This window comes from Accipiter gentilis, chromosome 19 (assembly GCF_929443795.1).
Source record: "Accipiter gentilis chromosome 19, bAccGen1.1, whole genome shotgun sequence".
NCBI lineage: Eukaryota > Metazoa > Chordata > Aves > Accipitriformes > Accipitridae > Astur > Astur gentilis.
The window spans coordinates 14230175-14252285 of NC_064898.1; the positions used below are offsets into that span (position 1 = coordinate 14230175).

The following is a 22111-nucleotide window of genomic DNA, read 5'->3' on the forward strand; positions in this document are numbered from 1 at the left end:
CTAATGAATCAGTTTTCCCCTCGTGGCCTCTGTATATGTAGTGTAAAACCAGTCCTGGGAACCCCTCTTTGAAGACCATTCCCTGCAGACACAACCTGAAGTGGTCCCTAGTCATTTGGGCTGGAAACACACATGCACACATAAAAATGCCAGCCATGCCATCGTGCCACTCAACAAAAAAAGGCAGCATGATTTCACCACGTGGCTTTTAGAGACAGGCAGAATAACCAAATAAAAACTGCCAACACATCAGAAAGAAAGCAAAATAAAACACATTACAATATTCTATTATACAGGCAAAATTCTAGTTTTTCTTTTCTGCATGAATAGTTTTTTTTTTCTCCTCACCAGTCCAGCTTTACCATACTCATCACATTCCGCATTTGGGCTTTGGCAGGTTTGGAGGTCTGGGCAAAGCTAACATATACCTAAGCCAAATGAGAATGAATACAGCTCTTGTGACTCTTCCATAACAATAATTGATAAGTTACATTGTCAGTTGAGCACGAAAACTTCCCAAAAGGCAGTAATAATAAATATATAGAATAAACCCATTGAAACACAAACACATTTTCTTTCCTCCCAAACCTAACATTACAATTCCAAAGACCACAGAATCGCCACATCTCTCAGTAGGGCAAAGTTTCAGGAAAAGTTGAGACTCTCTTTGACATTCTAATGTAACAAAGTCCAAGACAGCAAAGGCAACACTTGGCATGCTCAATCATGCAGTGATCAAAATGTGTTACATTTAAAAATAAAAATCAGGCAGAGATGATGAGGAGGAGCTTTTTCACTGCGTTCACTGAGCTTTCACTGCATTCAACATCCTCCATCAGTTCGACTGAACAGATTACAAAGCTGTGTTATTCTCCAGGTGGACATTTCCCCCAAAATATATAGATTTTTAGGCAACATCTAGCAATCTAACTAAGGCTCAACACTTTCTACAAGGCAAAGTGCATGCACTTAACAAAAGATAATCTCTATCCCAAGGATCACCAAGTAAGACAGATTAAAATTAACAGGGCTGCAAAACTGTGAAATGACTTGCCCACAGTCAGGCAGAATTGCAGTGCGTACACCTGGAAGCAGCAGGTGGAAGTTTTCATAGCTCCCAGAGCAGGTACACGGCTTTTGGCACATACAGAAATCACAAAGGCTTGCTGGAGTCACTGGTACAGAAGCGTGGATGCATCTTTTCTTTCTATTTCATGTACAAAAGTAAGTTTTATCTCTGCCTTTTAGATTCATTGCTATATACAGCATCAGTATTCTAAATACCTCACAGTTCAATTAAAAGAGACTTTCATATTATTGAAGTAGTTACTACTGATACCAGCAGTCGTTGCTAGTTCTGTTACTAGCTGTTGTCAGTGAAACTAACTCCACGCGGAGCTAAATATGGCTTTTCCCTTCACTCAACGCTATCATGTTTAGGCAGCCTCCACGCCACACCAGGAGACCTCACTTCATATATTGCCCTTGACAGCCTTAAAGTGACTGAAACTCAGCTAGCCACCCGTCTCACTCCATTGCTGCGAAGCAAACGAAATATCTTGGAAAAAAAGAACCCTGCTTCAAACACTGTGTACGAACATATTCATAGGAAGCATATGGCACTGAGAGGAGTCATATGGATATGGGAAGCGAGTGGCTTTGCTGGGCTGAAGCACAATGTTATTCACTCCCACCGTTACATATGCAACTAGGAATGGACAGCGTGTATCTGAAGGCTAATTAAGAGATGTCACGTACTTCATCTAGACAGGGTCTGTGCCTCTGAATAGATCTGCTGAGCCACAACAACGGAACATGCTGCAAGCTCATCCCTGGACTGAAATCTTCTACTGACAAGAGCCCCGATGTGGCAATTCACCTCCCAGCAAAATTAGGAGCTAGGCAAGTAATTGGTATTGGCTTTGGGGAGGGAGAACACGCCAGCAAAGTACCAGAGGGAATCCCGGCAGACACATTTCAACAGCCAGTATTAAAAGACACAGAATGCTCTGCTGTGAAAAGACTCCTGTCGATTTCAGCCAGGTTCTGCCTAGCTTTTGGAAACTGAAAATTAGAGAGAAATACGAATTTTTGCCTCACATATGCATTTATTCCTTTCCTTTCATTGCTGCTTCCTATCACCGCAATTACAGTGTCCTTGTTAATGGTTACAAATTGGCATACAGCTCCCCCCTCCCCCCCAAAGTAGGAATCTAATCCTCCCACAACCATTTCTGTAGAAATCCGATTGCTTTAGGTAATCTGAAATTTTCACTGTGTGGTCCTAATAGAGTACATTTCTTCCTGCCAAGACGATAATCCCTCTCCTACTCAGTTATTGTGCTAGGTTGAAATCATAGACACTTGGAACAGGCAAACAATATCAAAAAGACTGTAACAGTTTCTGTAAATAGCAACTTCAGAAATCCATGCTGTTTTTAAAATACAGATCTTATCTTTAAAATCTTATTCAGATTAGTCACACCTTTACAGAAGTTATACTTTTTTGATCCAATAGTTATTGAATGCTACACAGTTCCAGCTCCCAGCATGGCTAATATGTGGCAGTCAATCAAATAATGTGATTGTTCCTCTTGTTTGGCAAAAGCACTGGTCCTCCTCCACAAAGAGAATGAAGAAAAAAAATAAAAATAAAAAAATCACGCAGTTTTAACTTAGTGTCAAGCTCATCAGTCTTTTTTTAATTAAGATGCTACACAAGTATTAGGCAGACATAATCGGAACATATTACTTTGACAATTGAGAGAGCTATATTAGATCTAGTAAAAAAGAAACACATTTTTCTAAAGAACTTAATCAGCTTTTTAACTTTGGTATGTATAACTCTATTTAGCATTATTGAAAAAAATACCATTAAAATAAGTATCACCAAAATCACATGGAATTTGTAAAAAATACTTGAAAAAGAAACATTTAAAAATTGAAAATACTTTTTCTAAGTCAGCTTTGACAAGATATGAGGTCATTCTCTGTTTGCATAACTGCAACAATTCAATACGCTGTGACAGCCTTTGAGCCAACGTGGTAAAGCACCTTAAATTGTCTTTTCTGATTCATGATCTTCTAACTTTCCAACCCACCCTCCTTCCTTCCGGAAGTTAGTTGTGAAATTGAATTAATGTACCAATAATGAGATTAAACTGTGGGTTTTGCACGTCACAGAAACTCCACATCTATAATTGGGAGACATTTTTGACTAGCAATTTTTAAACTTTTCTTTTTTACTAAAAGTTTCATTCATCAGTAGAATGAAGAAAAAAATTCAGCATCAACTAACGTAACCTTATGAGATTTGTAATTATTACACTGTGTTAGAAATGGAAGAATAAAATTTTTGCAAACATATCTGAACATTTCCATTTTTAGATTTTCTTAAATTTAAGTCAATGTTAATTTTTTGAATCAGTTTTCTAATTAGTTTTCTAACCCTGAATTTGGGATAGTGTGTGATATGCAGACTGTACATGCATCATTCTTCTGCAACTTATTTTACTTAGGTAAGACCAGGGGATATAAACAGAAATTTAACTAAAACATTGATGCAGCTGCTTATTCATTATTAAATACTAACAATATAGACACATAAATTTTAAGCCCTGAAGCACTTTAAAAGCTTTGAGCTTCACCTGGCAATCTACAATGTTGAATTGCAGTAACAAGAACAGTTAACACCTTTTGAGCTTTATATTTTTATTTGTAGGGCTAAGAACTAGGTAAGTCACAGACAGAATTAAGTTAACAGCATTCCCAATTGCCAGAAGATGACGGCAACATCATCAAGTGAGGCACTTTTGCAGTGACAGAATTAGGAATATAATCAAGTTTATCTGCATTTTAGTAAAATGCTTTAACTATGAAAAACTTTTGGTTTATATATTGTATCTAAGAAAGACATTTTTTGTTCCATATCTGTTGCAAGTACTTTTCCCTGCAACACGGAATTATCACACCTGCCTATGGGAAATAAAACTCGTTTCCCTGAAATACTGAATGACTCATGAATTCTGAATGCTGACAAACACTAATTTGCTTCATGTTGGTATAAGATTTCTAGAAAATACCAATTAAATTCATTCAAAGAAGGCAACAAATATCATAGCTAATATATTCATAGTAATGCATTTCTAATGTAGAAACATACTGGTCTGCTAGACAAAAAGAAATAATTTAATTTTAAATCCTTCACCTAATTCCTAACATCTGATCTGTCAGAAAAACACAGTCTGTGGCCTGTATCAACAGCTCCTAATCAATACAACTTGCAATACAACAGCAGAGACCAAATACATTCAACCAGACATTTATGTAAGATAGTTATGTATCAGGTTTACATGCTACAAAGAATATAAACATGTAATGATAAAACATTAGTCATGGATTTAAGTCCTCAGTTCCTATTTTAAAAGTTAAAAAGTGTAAAAATTACATAAAGTTAAAAATGTGAATTTCAGTGCCTGTAACTACCTGACCTTAGTAGGACAAATATTTTTACAGCTTTGTAGAGAAAGCTCTACGCAGACAAATAACACATTTAGAAAAAAAAATTAATATACTTGAAGTTTATCTTAATCCCTCTCACATATACAAAAAAAGATGACATCAACCAATATCCAAGCCTGTGTTAGTTTTCTGAAAATATCTCTACCAGTGCCAGTTATTTCAAGCAGGGTTGAAATTCAGATGATGTTAAAGCAGGTTCAGGAGATTACAAAGTTTTAACTACGGACTAGTAAAAACATAGGTTGGACACTTCCATGTACAAAGGGTAATGCAATATTCAACTTCTTAGCAAAACCCTAGTGTTGTATCAAGTGGTCTTAATACATTGTCACAAGGGGATGCTTATAAATCACATGTCAATCAAGGTTGGGAGTAGTAATATATGGCTGAATAAATTATTTTTCTCTAAGTTCTCTTCAAGTGAATGTTATTTTTTAATTTTCTATATTGCATAGCTTATATTTAAAAATAAATTATTATAGTGTCATACCTGCAATGACTGTTTCCTGAAATAGTCAAAAAATGACACAGGAGAATATGCACAAAGGCTGCCTTCAGCACAGAAAGACCAGTCTCCTTACAGAGTCCTCATGAAACATTAGAGGAAGAAGCACTCCTCTGACGAATAATATAGAGGAGGAACTGAACTTCAGATTTTAGGTCTCTTCAAGGAGTTTTTCTTTCCTACTGATTACAGAGCAAGCAGAAGAAAAATCAGCTACCCTTGGATAAAATCAGTCTTTGTGAATATTCCTGCTTCAGATTCTACCATCAACTTTTTAAACCTAAACATCTTTATTCTAAAAAGTACAGATTGATATGAGGTGTATATAAACACAGAAAAAAAATGGTATGTACACATAATATTTTAAACTTAACATTGCAATCATAATTTCAGGTTTTGTGTATCTTGACTTTGCAATTAATTGGTAGGGGTCTTGGTAAATAAAGGCTTTCTGATACATTTTTCCCTCAGAACATCTAATTATGGATGAGTGGATAAAGTAGATTTGAAAGCTTTATCTTTCCAAGTATTTACGATCAGATTCTGTCCTAGTTTTTTCACTTTCGGAAGTGTTTACTATTCCAGAAATACTGATTTTCAGAGAGATTAAGATAGGGGTTTCGTTGGAAGCATCCATATTTCAGAGACAAATGTCCTACAGAAAGAATGGTCTGTCTTTTTATCTCTGTGTCCTCTAATGATGCCATAGTACTTTAATGTTTGGATAGCAACTCCCCTCCTGCTCCCATCAGTGCCTCTTTCTATTTCCAGGCTATGAAAAATTGACAAAGTTAGAGACAAGTACAGATGCTGTATCCACTTCTGTATGAACCAGAAGGAGATCCTGAACTTCCCCTTCATCTGGTAAGTGATATTCTTTAAGGTTCATCTGAAAAGAAACTGGTGGCGTACCCAGTTTTTTGAGTGATGCTGAGACAGAGCCAAGTGCTACTAGAGAGCACACAACCTCATTTATGGAGAACTAAACTTGATCTCGAAAAGGAGATTGTTGGTGAGACTGTAAGGTCTGAGACAGTTTAGGATACTTTTGATGGAATTTCGACAATCCCATATCCTGACCAAAACCAGATTCTCCTGCAAAGCTCAAATCTTTCTGGCACAGAAAAACTTAAGGTGGGGACTGCAGGAGAGAGTGATGCTAACACTATCAGAGCTCTCCACCTCCACAGTCAGTTTTGCCTTAATGCCACCCATGCAGGACTCCTTCGGTGGCGGCACTGGCTCGCCACTCCTGCGCTCAGCCAGCCTTCATTCCTCCCCTCAGCCCATGCAGCTTTCCTCCTTCAGAACACTGTGAATTCCATGCAAGCAGGAGACCTCCAACTCTACAGTTTACTTGCCAGATATATTCAAATCCCACAACAATTAGCCAAGCATTGAATCTGACCTGCTGCCCTTCCTGTGACTCGATGCTTAACCGTGGTGACACTGCAGGAATTTAAAAGGAAAGAGACAAAAGCGAAAATTCCAAGAGGTGTGTGCTGTTGAACCAGAGACTGAAGGAGAAGGGAAAATCAAGATTTAAAAGCTATTTTTTTAATCAGAGGTTCAGTTCTGCTAAACGCTTCAGTTCAAGCAAACTATTGCAGAAATTTCTATTATTGTGCATGTTGCAAGACAACACATCTTACACACGCATCAGGGTAATGATACTGCTCTTCAATATAAAGAGACCCTGCACATTTTCATAGTTTTTTTCACTTTTTTTTTTGAGAAGACTAGTAGATATCTACAGTCTCTGCACATGATACAGCCACATAAGCTACCTTTCCCGATCATTGGGGAGAAATAAGCACACGATTCCTGTGATCCATTCGGACACCTTTCAGACAAGATGCATCACATCATGAAATGGCCAGGTTCTCTGCAGTCAAACTCAAGTTTGCTATTCTGCTTCCGTGAAGATAGTTCTGAGTAGATGTATAAAGCCTAAATACGATATTATTTAGATGTTTCCAAAGAAAGCAAATGAATGTCTGGGCCACTGGGCCTGAAGTCTGCTCTCACTCAGGGATATTGCAAACCCATTTAACATTTTATGGGATAACCCAAAACTTCTCACTCAGCAGAAGGCAGCTAGATTCAACAGAGACAGCATAAACATTATAGACATTACAAGATTCACTACAGGTTACTGTTAAGCTAACTTCACAGTCCAAAATTACACTCACAAAGGTATACAGCACTCCTAATATGTAACCAAACACCTGAACCACAAATGCAGTCATACTCCCAAAATCATGAAGAATTACCAAAGTACTGCAACCAATGAAACAGTGTAACAAATTACTTGCTTCAGAATTTAAAAGAAAAAAATCATCAAATACATTTTAACTCTAAAGTGGCTAAATAGGGAACACATAAGGTAAATTTTATTATATTAGGTAATGCAGAATATGGCTTATTCTTATGCACAAAATGAAATAATATTTTTATACCTCTTGATTTCCTATTTAATTAATTTATAGCATAGTTATTACAGTTATCACCAACCAATATACACGTGGACTGCTGAAGCAGGTACATTCAAAACTGCTTGTCCGATCTAGGCTGTTTTGCCTGCTAAAATCCAAACTTGCCATTGCGTATCACTTGTCTTGAAGATGGGACTTCATTCAGTCTCAGAAATAAGCATTCTGCCTTATGTCATGGAGTCCCATGGCAGCATGCTGCCTCTACTACTCATGCTTTCTGTCATTAATGGGTATTAAGACACCAGATTCACCAGTTGACTCTGGAACATGGCAGCTAACTGGTGTCTGACAGAGACAGGGCTCATCCAGGGAGCTCACTGAAGCTGAGTGTGGAAACCAACAGAAAAGAGATCTTCAGAAATCAGAGGCTCCCACCATCTGACCCTATTCATTTAACGCTGCTCCAGAGACATCTGAACATCATTATGTTACCTAATGGCGAGGTCCTATAGAAGCACAGGACAAGTTCCCAACAGAACAAATATTTAACAGAACTATATAGGAAGTAACAGGTCTTACAAATTACTTCAAGCATCTTATGACCATTTTTCTTAATAAGTTGTTTGTCTCTTCATGAACCGCAAGTATAACAGACAATACTTAACGACTACAAGATTGGACTCTGATTTTAGGCATTGCTCAGTGAGTGACAAGACACATAGAGAAGGAAAAAAAGGCATTTAGATGAGAATACTTGTATCATGAAGTTATGGCAGCAAGTTTCATGAGCATCTCAATAATGAGGGAGATTATTTCTGGCTGAATTTATCATTGCAGGCAAAAGAGAGTAAAGTTAGCCACAAAATTTCCATATATTAGTTTTTAAAGATGGAAAAATGGTGTTTGGCATACCCAGATAAAGTATATTATCTACATATTCATTTTATACTTCTTTTTAATGCTATTTCCCTTTAACTATCTTGTTCACTCAATGCATTTGTTGCCTGTGATGTCTCTGGAGGGAAAAGCTAAATATTCATTCCATCTGTTTTAAATTCCACATTTGAGAATTTGCAGTAAGCTTAAAATGTCTTTGTGGCCTTATAAATATTTAAAGAGAAAATATCATTACATTTAAAATCCCAGAATTGTTGTTATTTTACAGTAGTTGAGTTTTAATGTTTGTATGCTAATCTGTTTTGGTCATAAACACAAGATTCTTGGGCATTGTCAGATCACTAATACTTCAAGCACAACTTTAAACAGCACCAAGAAGCAGCTACTCAATTCCCACTGTTTGTACGTGGAACAGAATTGCATTTATTATAATCACCTTCTACTAAATGGTCTGGTTTGACAAACCAAATTTACTGTTAAAGACATTTTAATAGCTGATGCTCAAACTGTCCTGCTGAGTTGAGAAAGTACAGCAGACACATATTATCAATCACTCCAACTAGCAGTAAAGACAGAGGCTACAAACCTGCCACATACCCAGTGAAAAAACTGCTTCTGATAACATGTAGTGGCAATGAGATGTCTAAAGGATTTTATGGACAGCCTTAAAATTATTTACACCATATAATACAATGCCATTTGCATACAGAAAGCAGATTTGTTCTCGGAGGAGTATTATATGCCTTTCAAGCATTGCGAACTGCTGAACTGAAATTGCTACAAACACCTTATGTTAATTCTGGTTTACATCCTCAAGATGCACAAAACAAAGCCTTAAGAAAATGGATTACTGAAAATAGTCATGTTCCATACATATGTACATGTATATGTATAAATGCATATATCTATGAAGTCAGATATTCTCTTATTTTCTCATAGTTCTTTACTGCAAATCTCAAAAGACTGCTAGATTTAATTTTCTTTTTAGATAGTTGCATGAAGAGACAGCTTAAATACTTCAAATATTTGACCCAAATAAGGGCAAACCATATCTTTTCCTGCTACTATCATATTCAATAGCATTTTATAAACTCAGATTACAATAGGAAAACCACGTGATGCTAACCTTTATAAAAGTCTTTAAGTCCTTACTATGGACTTTTAAAAGATATTTACTTTTTAGTAAAATTATTATACCAAAAATTTACACTTAAAATATCTTTTAAAACAAGAGTTTACATAACAAAATGTATACTTTCAGCTATTATCATCTACAAATAATACAAATACAAACGAAAACAGCCTTCAAGAAAGGCAACACAATACATCCTACAAGATAAACAAGGAAATGAAGTGGATAAATGAAAAACAACAGCTGATAAGAATTCTAAGATATAAAAATGAGATTGTGTTAGTAATGCATAACGGTCTCAAGAAACTGAATGCCAGAGGTTGTTATTAAGACAAAAAAATCCAGCTGAGTTATTAAAGGGCATGGCTAGTTTTATGACCATTAATAAACACACACTAGTTACATGTATTAAACTGAAGGAAATCAGATCTTAGACTTGAAAGTGTTTGCAGAGTGAGCACATAACTTCTCTCTCCTCTCCCACTCACAGCATACAAACTGGCAAAGGAGTCCTGTGTTTGTTAAAACATTAGATACTTTCCAGAAGAAACATCTGTGTACAAAAGGGGCCCAAACAAATTCAGATAGGTTATGTTTTATAACGGAGTTGAAGTGGTAGGGGAAAAAAATTCAAAAATTAGTAGCATACAAAAATGATTAATTTTAAAATTTAACTTCTTTCCTGCATCTTCATTTATTTCTCCCCTTCCCCCTTGGTAGCCTGAATAAAGTAATAAATAAAAAAAAATTGCACAGCTCTTCTCATGTGTCAAGTCTCTATTCCAAATGTCAAACACCATCCCAAGTATTACAAGTACTGAATAAAGATGTAAACACTAGCATGTTGTTAATTAGGCTTCATGGGGAAATTAGGATGCAAAGAATGGTATCAAGGGAATTGTCCAGACGTAGCTTTTAACAATGCTGTTACTGCCCTCCCACTGTAACTTTTAACAAAATTGACTTCATTCCTCTCACGGTATGCCTTGCCAAGAAACAGATTTGAATAAAGGGCTCTCATTAGCAATAAAAGTTTGGAGGGTGGAAGTGCTCCTTGAACTTTGCATTGCTGGAGTACGTGCAAGGAAAAGCACTTTGCTGAATTACTAACAGTGTCTGTGCAAGCCAGTCCTAGCCTGCTGGTCCTACTGTGTCAGCTGCTGCTCCTGGGTTCTTAAACAGCAACAGAGGAATAAACTTGTAGCATCCACACACTGATACAAAAGCTTAGGATACCAGCCTTCTCTACCAATTGTGGAGCTCTCAGTGGCTATTCACACCTTCTCAACTCCTAGCTAGGCTCTGTAACGTGCTCTGGGAGATGCTATGTGAAGGCTGATAGAATTATGCAATGAGTATTAATGCTCAAACCTTTTTTAAGTGCTCCCTGTCAGCTTTTGAGCAAAATTTAAGGTGTTCGTGATTCTTGAGTGGTTACGAGCAGGAAAGAGTCTAAGAGTTATTCAGGGTTGCTCAGAAATCTCCCTGCTGGTATTCAGAGGACTACTACATTAGGGACAGCATAAAATATTTATGTTTTACTACTGACAGCACCACTGAACCAGTCTGAAAATTAAGCATGTCATATCTACTTCAAGCAACTTATGGAGCAACAGAATTGTAAAGTAAGTTCCTGTAACAGTACCTTTATTAAGCCATCTTTAATTCAGGTTCTCAGGCCACAGCTGTACATCTAAAATAGGGTGCCTAGACTCATTTTAGAAAATTTTCGTTATAGCACAGCTCTAAGAATTGAGTTTTAAACAACCAGGACAAGCTACAAACCTGTCTCTATGAGTCAGTAATCTTTAACAGCCAGACGGCTCATACAGCACGGGCTACCCTTCTTGTAACTAACGTAGCTACTGTTGTGTGCTAAAGGCAAAAAGCAGAACTCAAGATTCCTAACATTCAAAAATAATACCGAACTTAGGACGTGTGAACTCATTATGAAAATACGAAATGTGGCTGGGGAGTGCCTACAGAGGGACTCGCGATCACTCCTTCAGCTCAGCTACAAAGAGTTAATGTCAGGAATCTGAAGGGCAAGATGTTTAAATCTGTCTCTGATTCATGGGAAGGAGGGACTCTGATATTGTTACATATAAGTCACAGAAGGAAGAGACCACTTGAAAACAGTTCTTGGCCAACAGGAAGGTAAAATATATTTACAGTCAGACTCTAAAATGTGTTGATCCACTAGAAAACTCTCACGTGAACATGTTTAAGAAAATTCCTGTTCTAGATACTGATAATAGAAGTCTTGTGAAGCACTGAAGTGTCTTATCTTCAGTGTGCTCAGAAATCAGAAGCCAAAAGGCATGAACTGGTTCTTCTTCCCTTACTTCCTTGATTTGGGGGTTTTAATTGACTTACTGTAATGCAATGTTAACCATTACCGAACACATTTTCCTGAACAGGCAGCGAAGGACTCTGTGGTGCTGAGCTTGCTTACACCCAGAGACTTCACTGACAGAGCAGGAGCAGTAAGTGGACACTACAGAGAACCTGGTTGCTTATGAACGCCTGAACACTACATGCATTGATCATTGTAAAGTAAAATTCAAGGTTAGGTAAGGTTACCCTCCAAACACGTTTCATTTGTGTGAAAAATATTCACACCTTAACCTTATAGGAGTTTTAAATAGATTAACAGAAGCAAATAGCAAATAAGTTAAAAAGGGAAGGGGAAAAACCCAACTGACTTATGTAATTGACCATAAAAGCCCCCTAGAGGATAATATACTGGGACAAGGCTGGTGCACACATCTGAGGCTCCATTTTTGATTCTCCTGTGCTTTCATTCACCTTTTTTCAGGATATGCTAAGTGTTTTCCCTAAAAATCCTTTCAAATAACAAAGACCATGCATGCCGCCTTCTTCTTCATTGCACAAGGACACACTCCACAGAACTTCTGATTTCTCTGTATCCTGTATTCCTGTTTTCCCTTCAGTGAGCAAGAGCTCAGTAGGGGTTTTGTTGCTACTGTTACTTACAACATGAGCTGAAAACTCTGTGTCTCCCTTCTGCCCCCTTTCTCTCTTAGTCTGTCCTGTCTCTGAGTCTTGCTGCTTAGTTGTGTCAGCAGAATTATTTTCTACAAAGATGGGACCATTTTATAAAGTGTTAATGCATTTAACTTTTTCTGATCTATGAAGAATTGCAAAGATGACTGAAGCTGGTAGGTTTCATAACTAAAAGAGCTACATCCTTTTCCTCTTACTGGTTTTCTGTTTCTCACCAAAATTATCATTTTCTGTCTGTCACCAAATTGTGTTGTTCAAAAGTAACTATCCTGTATCCAGAGGTGAATGACAGAAGACAACTTGAACACAGCACTTTGGACACGTCTAACTAGAGAAATCCTTTGCTGCGTGTATTCCATCTACACTATATGGGCACTGTTTATATCACCTGAGGAAAATTAACTACCTTGTGTTAAAAACAAACAAACACACACACACACACACAAACAAACCCCCAAAAACTCAGTTCGCTTTTTTTTTTCTTTTTTCTTTAGCAAACCCCTGAAAATATTTAGAAGACAGACATAAATCAGCAATGGCTATGGTCATGGTAGGTAGGTAATCATCTGGTAAGAGATGCCATTTCTTTTTATGGCTTACTCCATGGACTGTAACTCAGTGAAAACCATAAAAGATAAAGTAATCACAAGCAAAACCACAATGAAGGAAAAACAGTTCAGTTGTGTACTTACAAGTTTGGGCATTTATCTTTTTATCACTAGCATTAATACAAACAGTGCATGTCTCTTGACTAGGCTGGGAGTTCAAATCATAATGAAAGAAAAAGAGTACTTGAGAATGTCATTTCAGATAGCCAGAAGAAGAAAACTTTTCTGGTTTTTCCTCCCTTTATGTCTTTCCAAACAAACAAAAAAAAAATCCTCAGCTTGAATGTTTACATTACATATTATCAAGGGGGAATTGGCTACATAAACACAGGAAACAGCATAATTGGAGCACAGAACTAATTAAGAAAAAATAGATCTGGAATTCAAGTATACCTAAGCTTCACAACATTTTTAATGGTAAATTGTTCTATTGAATACTCTGGTAAGTGTAGATATTTTACTATGTTACAAGTATCTTTCACTTCTTAAACATTTATCACAAGAAAAGTATTTTTCTCCCATGAAGAAAAAGTAACCACACCAAAACCAAACCTTCTTGTACTGGGGTGGTGGGGGGGAATCTTTAATTTAAGAAGTGAAGGAATCTCTGTTTTGGTGGAGAGTTTGTGTGGCTTTTTTCTTTTTATTTCTTTTAAAATTCAACACATTAACAGTTACAGAAATTATCTGATTAAGATAAATCTTAGAAAATAAGCAATAATATTTACTTTACAGAGTCTCTATTTTAAACCTTCCCAGACACATTCACCCTGGCTGTTAGACCTACTTAAGAGTCACCCCAAATCAGTTCCGTATGTTTATTACTTTGTGTCTCTGCTTTTCCAAATCCTGATCTGTAAATTTTGCGGCCAGGCCTGTTTCCCTCACTGTGCAGATGTCAACAAAACTTCTCCAGAGTGGAGTGAATGCACCCTGAAGAGGCCTCCTTGTGAGGTCCATCACAATGTAAAGGGAAAGTTGGAAATCAATAAAAGAATAAATAAACACTTAACTAATCAAAGTAAGAACTTTCTGTCTTACTATGAAAAGTAAAACCAATGTTTTTTAATTAGCAAACATTATCCCTTAAGGGATGTTGAGCTGTCAGACTCAACACAGCACTTATTTTAAAAAGCTTCATTTGTCAGAATTCCTGAAACTAACTTTAAATATGCTTTCCTCAAAAAGAACAGAAAGCCAGAGTGTGGGTGCCTTCTTCCTAGACAGAAGCTGGAGACATTAAGGCAGATAGACAAGCTGTTCTTTAGTGACAGACTTCTAAAAGAGATCAAGAGCTTGAGTGCCCAAATGTCATCAGCAACTTCTGAGTCCAAAGCAAGAACAAACACACCAAAATTTTAACTGAAATAATCTTTCATTTAGGGGTTTTTGTTTAACCGTGAGGGATAAAAAAAAGCAAATGGATAACCCAAAAAAGAAGCCAAGATGTTGGCAGAAATGTTTACTAGAGATAGGATTTTGTTTTAAATTTTCCAAATTGCCAGAAATGGTTATATTTGATAGAGTGGTTCCTTTTTTTTATTTTCTTTAAAGAAAGAAAGAAAGAAACAAACAAAAAAACGGCCAGCTACAGAACTCTCCATAGAAATTTGTGCTCCTAAATACTAAAATCAATCTATGTAGAGCCTCACACAAAATGGTCTTGGGAAAACGTCATGGCTAATGAAGTTACTCTTAAATTCAACTGGAAAAGCAGATATTCGTTAGAGGTTGTCCAAGTTCCAGCTGTTTCTCCTTCTCCCCATAATCCCTACCTCCAAAAAGAGAGAGTGGAAGTCTTCTTGAGAAACACACTGTATTCTTACCGATTATCATGATGGGCATCTTTGAAATAAGTTGCTAAACAATAGTTAACAACAATCTGATTAACCATGGTTCAGGCTAAGAAGGATGCACAGTCCCTGAGTAATCTATATTACATTTTCCAACACTTGGCTCAATCTCAGTTTGTGTCTTAGACACTTCTATTTTCCTTGGCAAAGTATTTCACAATGTAGCCCATTGTGAGGAAGTTTTCCTGACATTCAGCCTAAATTGTCTCCCAATTTCTTCCTGTCAGATGATTGCCTCTTCTTAACTAGATGATGTAAGGAGCATACACACTTCCCACACCAAGAAACAACAGTTCTGCTAATAACGTACAAATGGATAAGTTAAGATTTCCTCTTTTCAGGAACTCAAGCAGAAAAAATGCAAATGAGACCATCTGAAAAAAGCTGTATCAGATCCTGAGCTCATCGTTTCATCAGCTCACTACTTTTAAACTCAGCAGGTTCTGAAAATGCCTAAGTAATAGCATGAGGAAAAATACACAAACACAGAAGCAGGTAAGTTATATTTACATTATCTATACATATGCTTAGGAATCTACAATCTTTTGAACAATTATTCAAACTCTGTTAATGTTTTATACACATATAAAAAAAAATCTTGGGTTTTTATGAATCTATGAGTCAAAATTTAGAAAGATGTTTTTTGCTTTTAAACTGCTACCAACATTAAAGTATTAATATATTTCACCTACTGTGATTTGTTTGGCTTATCAGAACACTGAAAAGGCTTGTAAAGGATGTACAAACTACTTGCATTTTATGAAAATACTTTTGACATACTACTAATAGCTTGTGTAAATTACAGTCAGTGTAAATGCACAGCCATTTGTCATGACTGTTGTTGAATATAAATGTTATCAACTACTAAAACTTCATTACTAGTATATGTACACCCAGCAAACCCATTTAATAATTACAGTAGGGAAAACAGTATTAGATTTTAGGAGCTACTATCCCCACCAGTTTTATGAGCTGATTTGGAAATTGGACCTTCCAAATTACAGCAGATAGCACAATTACATTATCACAGCACAGACACTATATTCCTGGGATTGATGGTCCCTAACAGCTTTTGCCATTTTTAGAATACTGTGCTAGGCTAATCTTTACTAAAATTTTCTTCTACCAGCTGGACTGCAAATGTAACTTTTGCTACCATGTTAAAGACATGACAACAATACCCTTAATTATTTAAATTAAAAAAAAAAAAAAAAAAAAAGAAAGAAAAAGAGATCTGGAAACTCTGTTCCCTTTCATGATAGTCATTCTCATAACAAGTATATTCTTGGTTTGTCATTTTGGGAACAAGCACCTTGGAAATGAATATCTGATGTAGGCCCATGAAAATCATTTCATACTAGCAGGTCTCCCTTAATGGAAGTCTCACCAGGATCACACAGAAAGTTACTACTAGTATTGCTTAAAATACAAAATGGGTGCACCTGAATATATATTTGGTAAACACATGCCAATCCACAGCAGTCCAGAGCTCAGACGTTAGAAGCGGCTTCCGTCTTTAGAGATGGTTTGAATAAATAACCAGTGCTTTATGTGAAATCTGTGCTGGTTACAAAATTGATTCCCGAACGTGGTGAGGTAAAAAGCTTTAGAATGTTACAAAGAAAGGCTCATACACAACTGAGCACAACACGAAGCTATGCAGACCTATCAACTCATCAACTACCTCATCATTTTCCCCCCTTTGCCTCTTATTTATTTTGCAACTCCCATTCATTGAGCCCCGTTTCAAATTAAAGCGTGATAGCTTGACAGGCAAGGTGAACAATCCAGACTGGAAGTGATAGAGTCGTAGAATCATTTAGGTTGGAAAAAGACCTTTAAGATCGCTGAGTCCAACCGTCAACTCAACACCACCATGCCCACTAAACCACGTCCTGAAGTGCCACGTCTATGCATTTTTTGAACACCTCCAGGGATGGTGACTCAACCACTTCCTGGGCAGCCTGTTCCAATGCCTGACAACCCTTTCAGTGAAGAAATTTTTTCTAATATCAAATCTAAACCTCCCCTGGCACAACTTGAGGCCATTTGCTCTTGTCCGATCTTAACTATTGATCTACCTACTTACTTTTGTAGCAGTCCATGCGATCACTTCTGTGGGAGGTAAAAACGCTTTATCAGTAGCTAAGTGGTGGCTATGGGGACTAAGCAACTATGTATGCACCAGTTTATTAGCAGTCACATAATACCTGCCTGCTGCTCTTAGTGAAGCTGAGATTGATTAAGCAGCCAGGTAGGTTTGTGCTGGTGGTACAGCTGACCTTGCTGTCATTATTTGTGACCAACCTGTGCTACCTTCTAGTATGAAAATGAATTTCCATCTTCAGAGACGCTGCAGGTCTCCATGGGTCAATTCCAGTAACTGCAAAAGTGGGGTTAATAGCTACTAACCTCTACTATCTATTACTATTAGGAATCACTTTGCATTATATTGTGCAGCTGCTGTGAAATAAAACACTGAGAAAGGCAGTCTGATAGTTAAATCCTTTGCTTCTGTGCCACATCTGGTTCTTGATACAAGAGCCATGGCAGTATCCAAACAACCCGCTATTCATTATCTTTCCAGTATCAACAAAACCAATCCCCCAAAATAATTGTTAAAAAATAAAAAATAAAACAAAAAAAAGGTGGTGCTGAGGAAACTAGCTATTCAAAGAGATGAATGCAATTGGAAGTTGTATTTTGTTTTAACAACTATTTCATGAATGAACATGTCCAGGCATAAAGCCAAAGTCAGCTGAGCTGTTTGTAATGGTACTATGCCCAGGAACTGTTAACTCCCGAGATTGGAAGTATGTATCCTTTCAGGAAACAAAAGCACGTGTATGAAAATTTAAGACATTTTCTGAAGAAAGGTACGTTAGCCATAGATTTTAACTATTCAGAGATAAATGAACTTTTATAGGTATAGGACACACAGAAAATTTTTCAATATGTCCATGCTATTGACAGCATTAACTCTTTGTGTGTACAGTGCTCCGATATCCCAGCCGAAATTTAAAGAGTAAATTAGAAACGTGCAATGTAGCTGTTCAGGCTAATTCCTTACAACCACAGGAAAAGGTTATGATGTTCCTTTAAAAAACACGCATAACAGTAAAAAAACTAGTATGAAAATACAATATATGAAGATACAGAAAAATTTTAATGTATTTCATATTTTGAAATACAATTTTATAGCCGCATACATGCAAAGCTTTACTGATAGCTGACACACAGAAAAACATTCAGAGGTTATTTAAGCCTCAAATGCTGAAGAATTATAATTTAGAAGGTTCACCACCACCAACTGCCAGTGGTGAAAGTTCAAAATGAACATACTGGGAACAGCACAGAAAACTAAGAAAGGAATGCGGGACACAGGATGGCACGTGTCATGACAAGGCATTTACAGCAAAAGGCCTAGAAGTAGTATCAGACACAGGTTTCTTAGTCTTTTTTCTCCTGCCATGCAAATATGACTAACAAAATAGATCAATTTAGAAAGCTATTTAGCTTGTAAAAAGATCTCAACATAGTGTAAGAGCCAGCTTAGGGGGAGAGAAGTGTCTAGCATGCTTTCTTTAATGGTAGTCTTTACTAAAGGACAGGTATCCAAAGAAGCAGTTCTCACAGTGTTTTAATCTTTAAGGCTACCAGAATCCATGGACCCATCATTCAAAACTTTCTGCAGGACCATGTGACATGGCTTCCAGATTTCGGCTATAACTTGCTTTTACCACAAGAAAAATAACCTCTTTCCTTGACCACAGCCAGTTGTAACAGCAGGGCTGTAGCAAACATTGCACCGAGAGCTAGATTCGCAGGTATTTATTTTGGTGATTATGTTAGCTTACGCAGAGTTTGCTGATCTTGCATTGCTTCTTCATACTCTCTTTGACTTCCTCCTTTGCTCTCTGTTGTGATGCTGAAACAGACTGTGGCAATGCAACATGGTTGAAAACTAACCAGTAAAAAAATCCTGTCTGTTTTGTTTTGCTTTTAGCCAGGTCAGTTTGCTGAAGTGTGTATATAATAAACTGGCACTGCTGCCAAAACACTAGACAAAACTGTTAATCTGTTTCAATCTTAGTTCAAAGTAAAAGTACTTGCTAGGGGAGATGTATTGAAGAAAGTTTGTCAAAGTAACAGTAATTGGAGCTTCTACAGACATTTGAAAAGAATAATAAAAGCAATGTAAGTGTTCTGCAAACCTTAAGACAACATCCTAATAAGAACACTTCAAATAAAACATCTCTGTGTATAACACAGCTATGGACCCATGCAGATTACACAGGTTCCCCAAGGGAGCATATCTTGCTTTCTTGTGAAAAGTTGGGAGAATTTTTTTGTTGGTGGGTGTTTGTTTTAAATAAAGGCATCATTTTTTCTACGTATCCTTTGGTACATAAAATGCATGTGTTGTTATCCATTTTTAATCACATTTTCCAGGACACTGAATAAGAACAACAAATATAGGGGTTTCAAACTATTCCAGAGATCAGACTAAATGAAGAAAAATTTGAAAATAAGTCATTTGTAGGAATGAAGCATCTTTTCTCATACTACTGTGAGAAGTGCAGATAAATTCAGAATCCATTAAAGAAAATTAAGAAATTGGTAGATTGTCAGGTAACAGCATGTTCTGACATTATTGCCAGCTAGTAATGGGTACAGCACATACCCTCTGCAACAAGAAACTCCATTCCCTCCCTCTGGAGTTACAAAATAGATGCATAAAACTTTAAGGTTACAAGGTTGCCTGATCCAGAAAAACTCAGGTTCCTTTAAAATACTAATTTATAAGTACAAATATCTTTCTCTTTTCTCTGTCAAGAGTCATCTGAGAAGACACTCAGTTAGTGATTGCGTTGAAAGCCAAAGTGTCTACAAGCTGAAATAGCAACTACCTGCATTTCTGTGAAGACTAAAACGACATTAAAATAAACTCCTTCCAGCCACGCTACTCAGTGAATACCTCTCAAAACACTTTCAGAAGGTGCTGTCCTGTAATGGAAGATTACATGCATTGAAAACACAAGGAACATGGAATGAGTATATGAAATCAAGAACAAGTTAGATTTATAAAATGAGAAGTAGCAAGTGGCTTTCCAACTAAGCCCCCATTTTGCACTTTTACTGAAAGGAGGATTTAATCTCTCTGTCTCTTGATGATACTTTTCAAAATTGGGAATGGCAAGGAATCTCACTTTGTGAATGTTCTCTCCTAACTGAAAAATGCTGCAAAGTAAACCAGAAATTTTCAGAAATTTGGCCATGCATTACTGTTTTACTGACTAGTTTTCAATCATCACTTCCTATGCTTATTGCAGTCACTGCTGATTAGTCAATTAAGAACTGCAAAGAATGTTACTAAGGCACCAAGCCAGCTCACCAGGACACTGTGAAAATCATGGGACTGTTTACAGCAAGCTGTTAAATCTTTTAATAAAATGCTTCATAGACCAAAGATTAAAGACTCCCTGTAATAATTTTGTATTGTAATAAGGAGCAATCATGCTAGCACCTTCCTAGTCAGATATCCATAGGGAGGTAAATAAAAATACAAGTACGCCAAATATAGAAAGCAGGAGAAACTGTACTCATTAACTGAATTAATTACATTAATCTACAGTGTAGTAGTACTGCAACACACACTGCAATTTAAAAATAAATGGATTTTCTTCTGTTGCGGTTTAAGACCAGCAAGCAACAAAGCACCATGAGGCTGTTCGCTCACTCCTCCCCTCTGGTGGGATGGGGAGAAGAAAACATAATGAAAGGCTTATGGGTTGAGACAAGGACAGGGAGGGATCACTCACCACTTATGGTCATGGGCAAAACAGACTCGACTTGGGGGGGTGGGGGCTGGGGATCAGTTTAATTTACTATGAATGAAATCAAAACAAGGATAATGGGAAGTAAAACTGATTCTTAAAAACACCTTCTCCCCACCCCTCCCTTCTTCCCAGGCACAGCTTTGCTTCCGAATTCTCTACCTACCCACTGAACAGTGCAGGGGAATGGGGGTTGGGGTCAGTTCACCACACGTTGTCCCTGCCGCTTCATCCTCCTCAGGGGGAGGACTCCTCACTCCTCCCCTGCTCCAGTGTGGGGTCCCTCCCACAGGAGATGGTCCTCCATGAACATTTCCAACGTGGGTCCTTCCCACAGGCTGTAGTTCTTCACAAACTTCTCTGGCATAGGTCCTTCCCACGGGCTGCAGTCCTTCAGGCACAGCCTGCTCCAGCGCGGGCTTCCCCCTGGAGTCCCGGCCATCTTGGGGGGCATCCACCCCCCTGCTCCTCTCTCCCCGGGCTGCAGGTGGGCCTCTGCTCCCCCGGGGGCTGCCCTCCCTCCCTGGTCTGGGGGGACACGGCCTGCTGCCTGGTCTCCCCATGGGCCGGGGGGGCATCCCGTCCTCCCCCGCTCCTCCTCCCTGACCTCGGTACCCACAGAGGGGTTCCTCTCCCATTCTACTCCCCTCCTCCACTGCAGGCTTCCCTTCTTAAATATTTTATCCCAGAGGCACTACCACCATTGCTGATGGGCTCAGCCTTGGCCAGCGGCAGGTCTGACTCAGAGCTGGGAAAGCTTCTAGCAGCTTCCCACAGGAGCCACCCCTGTAGCACCTCCTCTGCTACCAAAACCCTGCCACACAACCCCAAAAACATCTTCGTTGCCATTCTCTACAGAAAACTGAAAAGCAAATACCATAAGGACACTAACTATCAAAGCCTTCTTAATAAGGCTTTGTATAGTGTTTGTATAAGAAGTTACAGGTACGTGAATGTTAAGAAGTATTGTAAACAAGGACCAGAGCTAGTGAAGCCCCTTGTCTCCACTTGCCTTTCGTCTTGAACAATCATCCCAGGTCCTACTCACAGTCTCTTGGCCCCATCGAGACAGACAAGCACTCCCTGTTTGATGCCAGCTAACCAGCCAACACAAAACAGCAGAGATCAATGTGACAGACCTACACTTGCACACCTCTGATAAAAAATGGTTACTACAAGAAAATAACTATGTCACAATTCAACTCTATGACAACTATCTTGGAAAATAGCAAAAACTGTCTCTAAAAATAGATTGCTTTCTTCCTCAATTGGTCGGGTTCATGAGACAACAAAATT

The 22111-nt window shown here is 37.8% G+C and overlaps 1 protein-coding gene across 2 annotated transcripts in view; it reads right to left on the reverse strand.

Moving 5' to 3' along the window:
* Positions 1-22111, reverse strand: part of ARHGAP42 (Rho GTPase activating protein 42) — a 165014-nt gene that overhangs the window by 77821 nt on the left and 65082 nt on the right. The window lies entirely within an intron of this gene.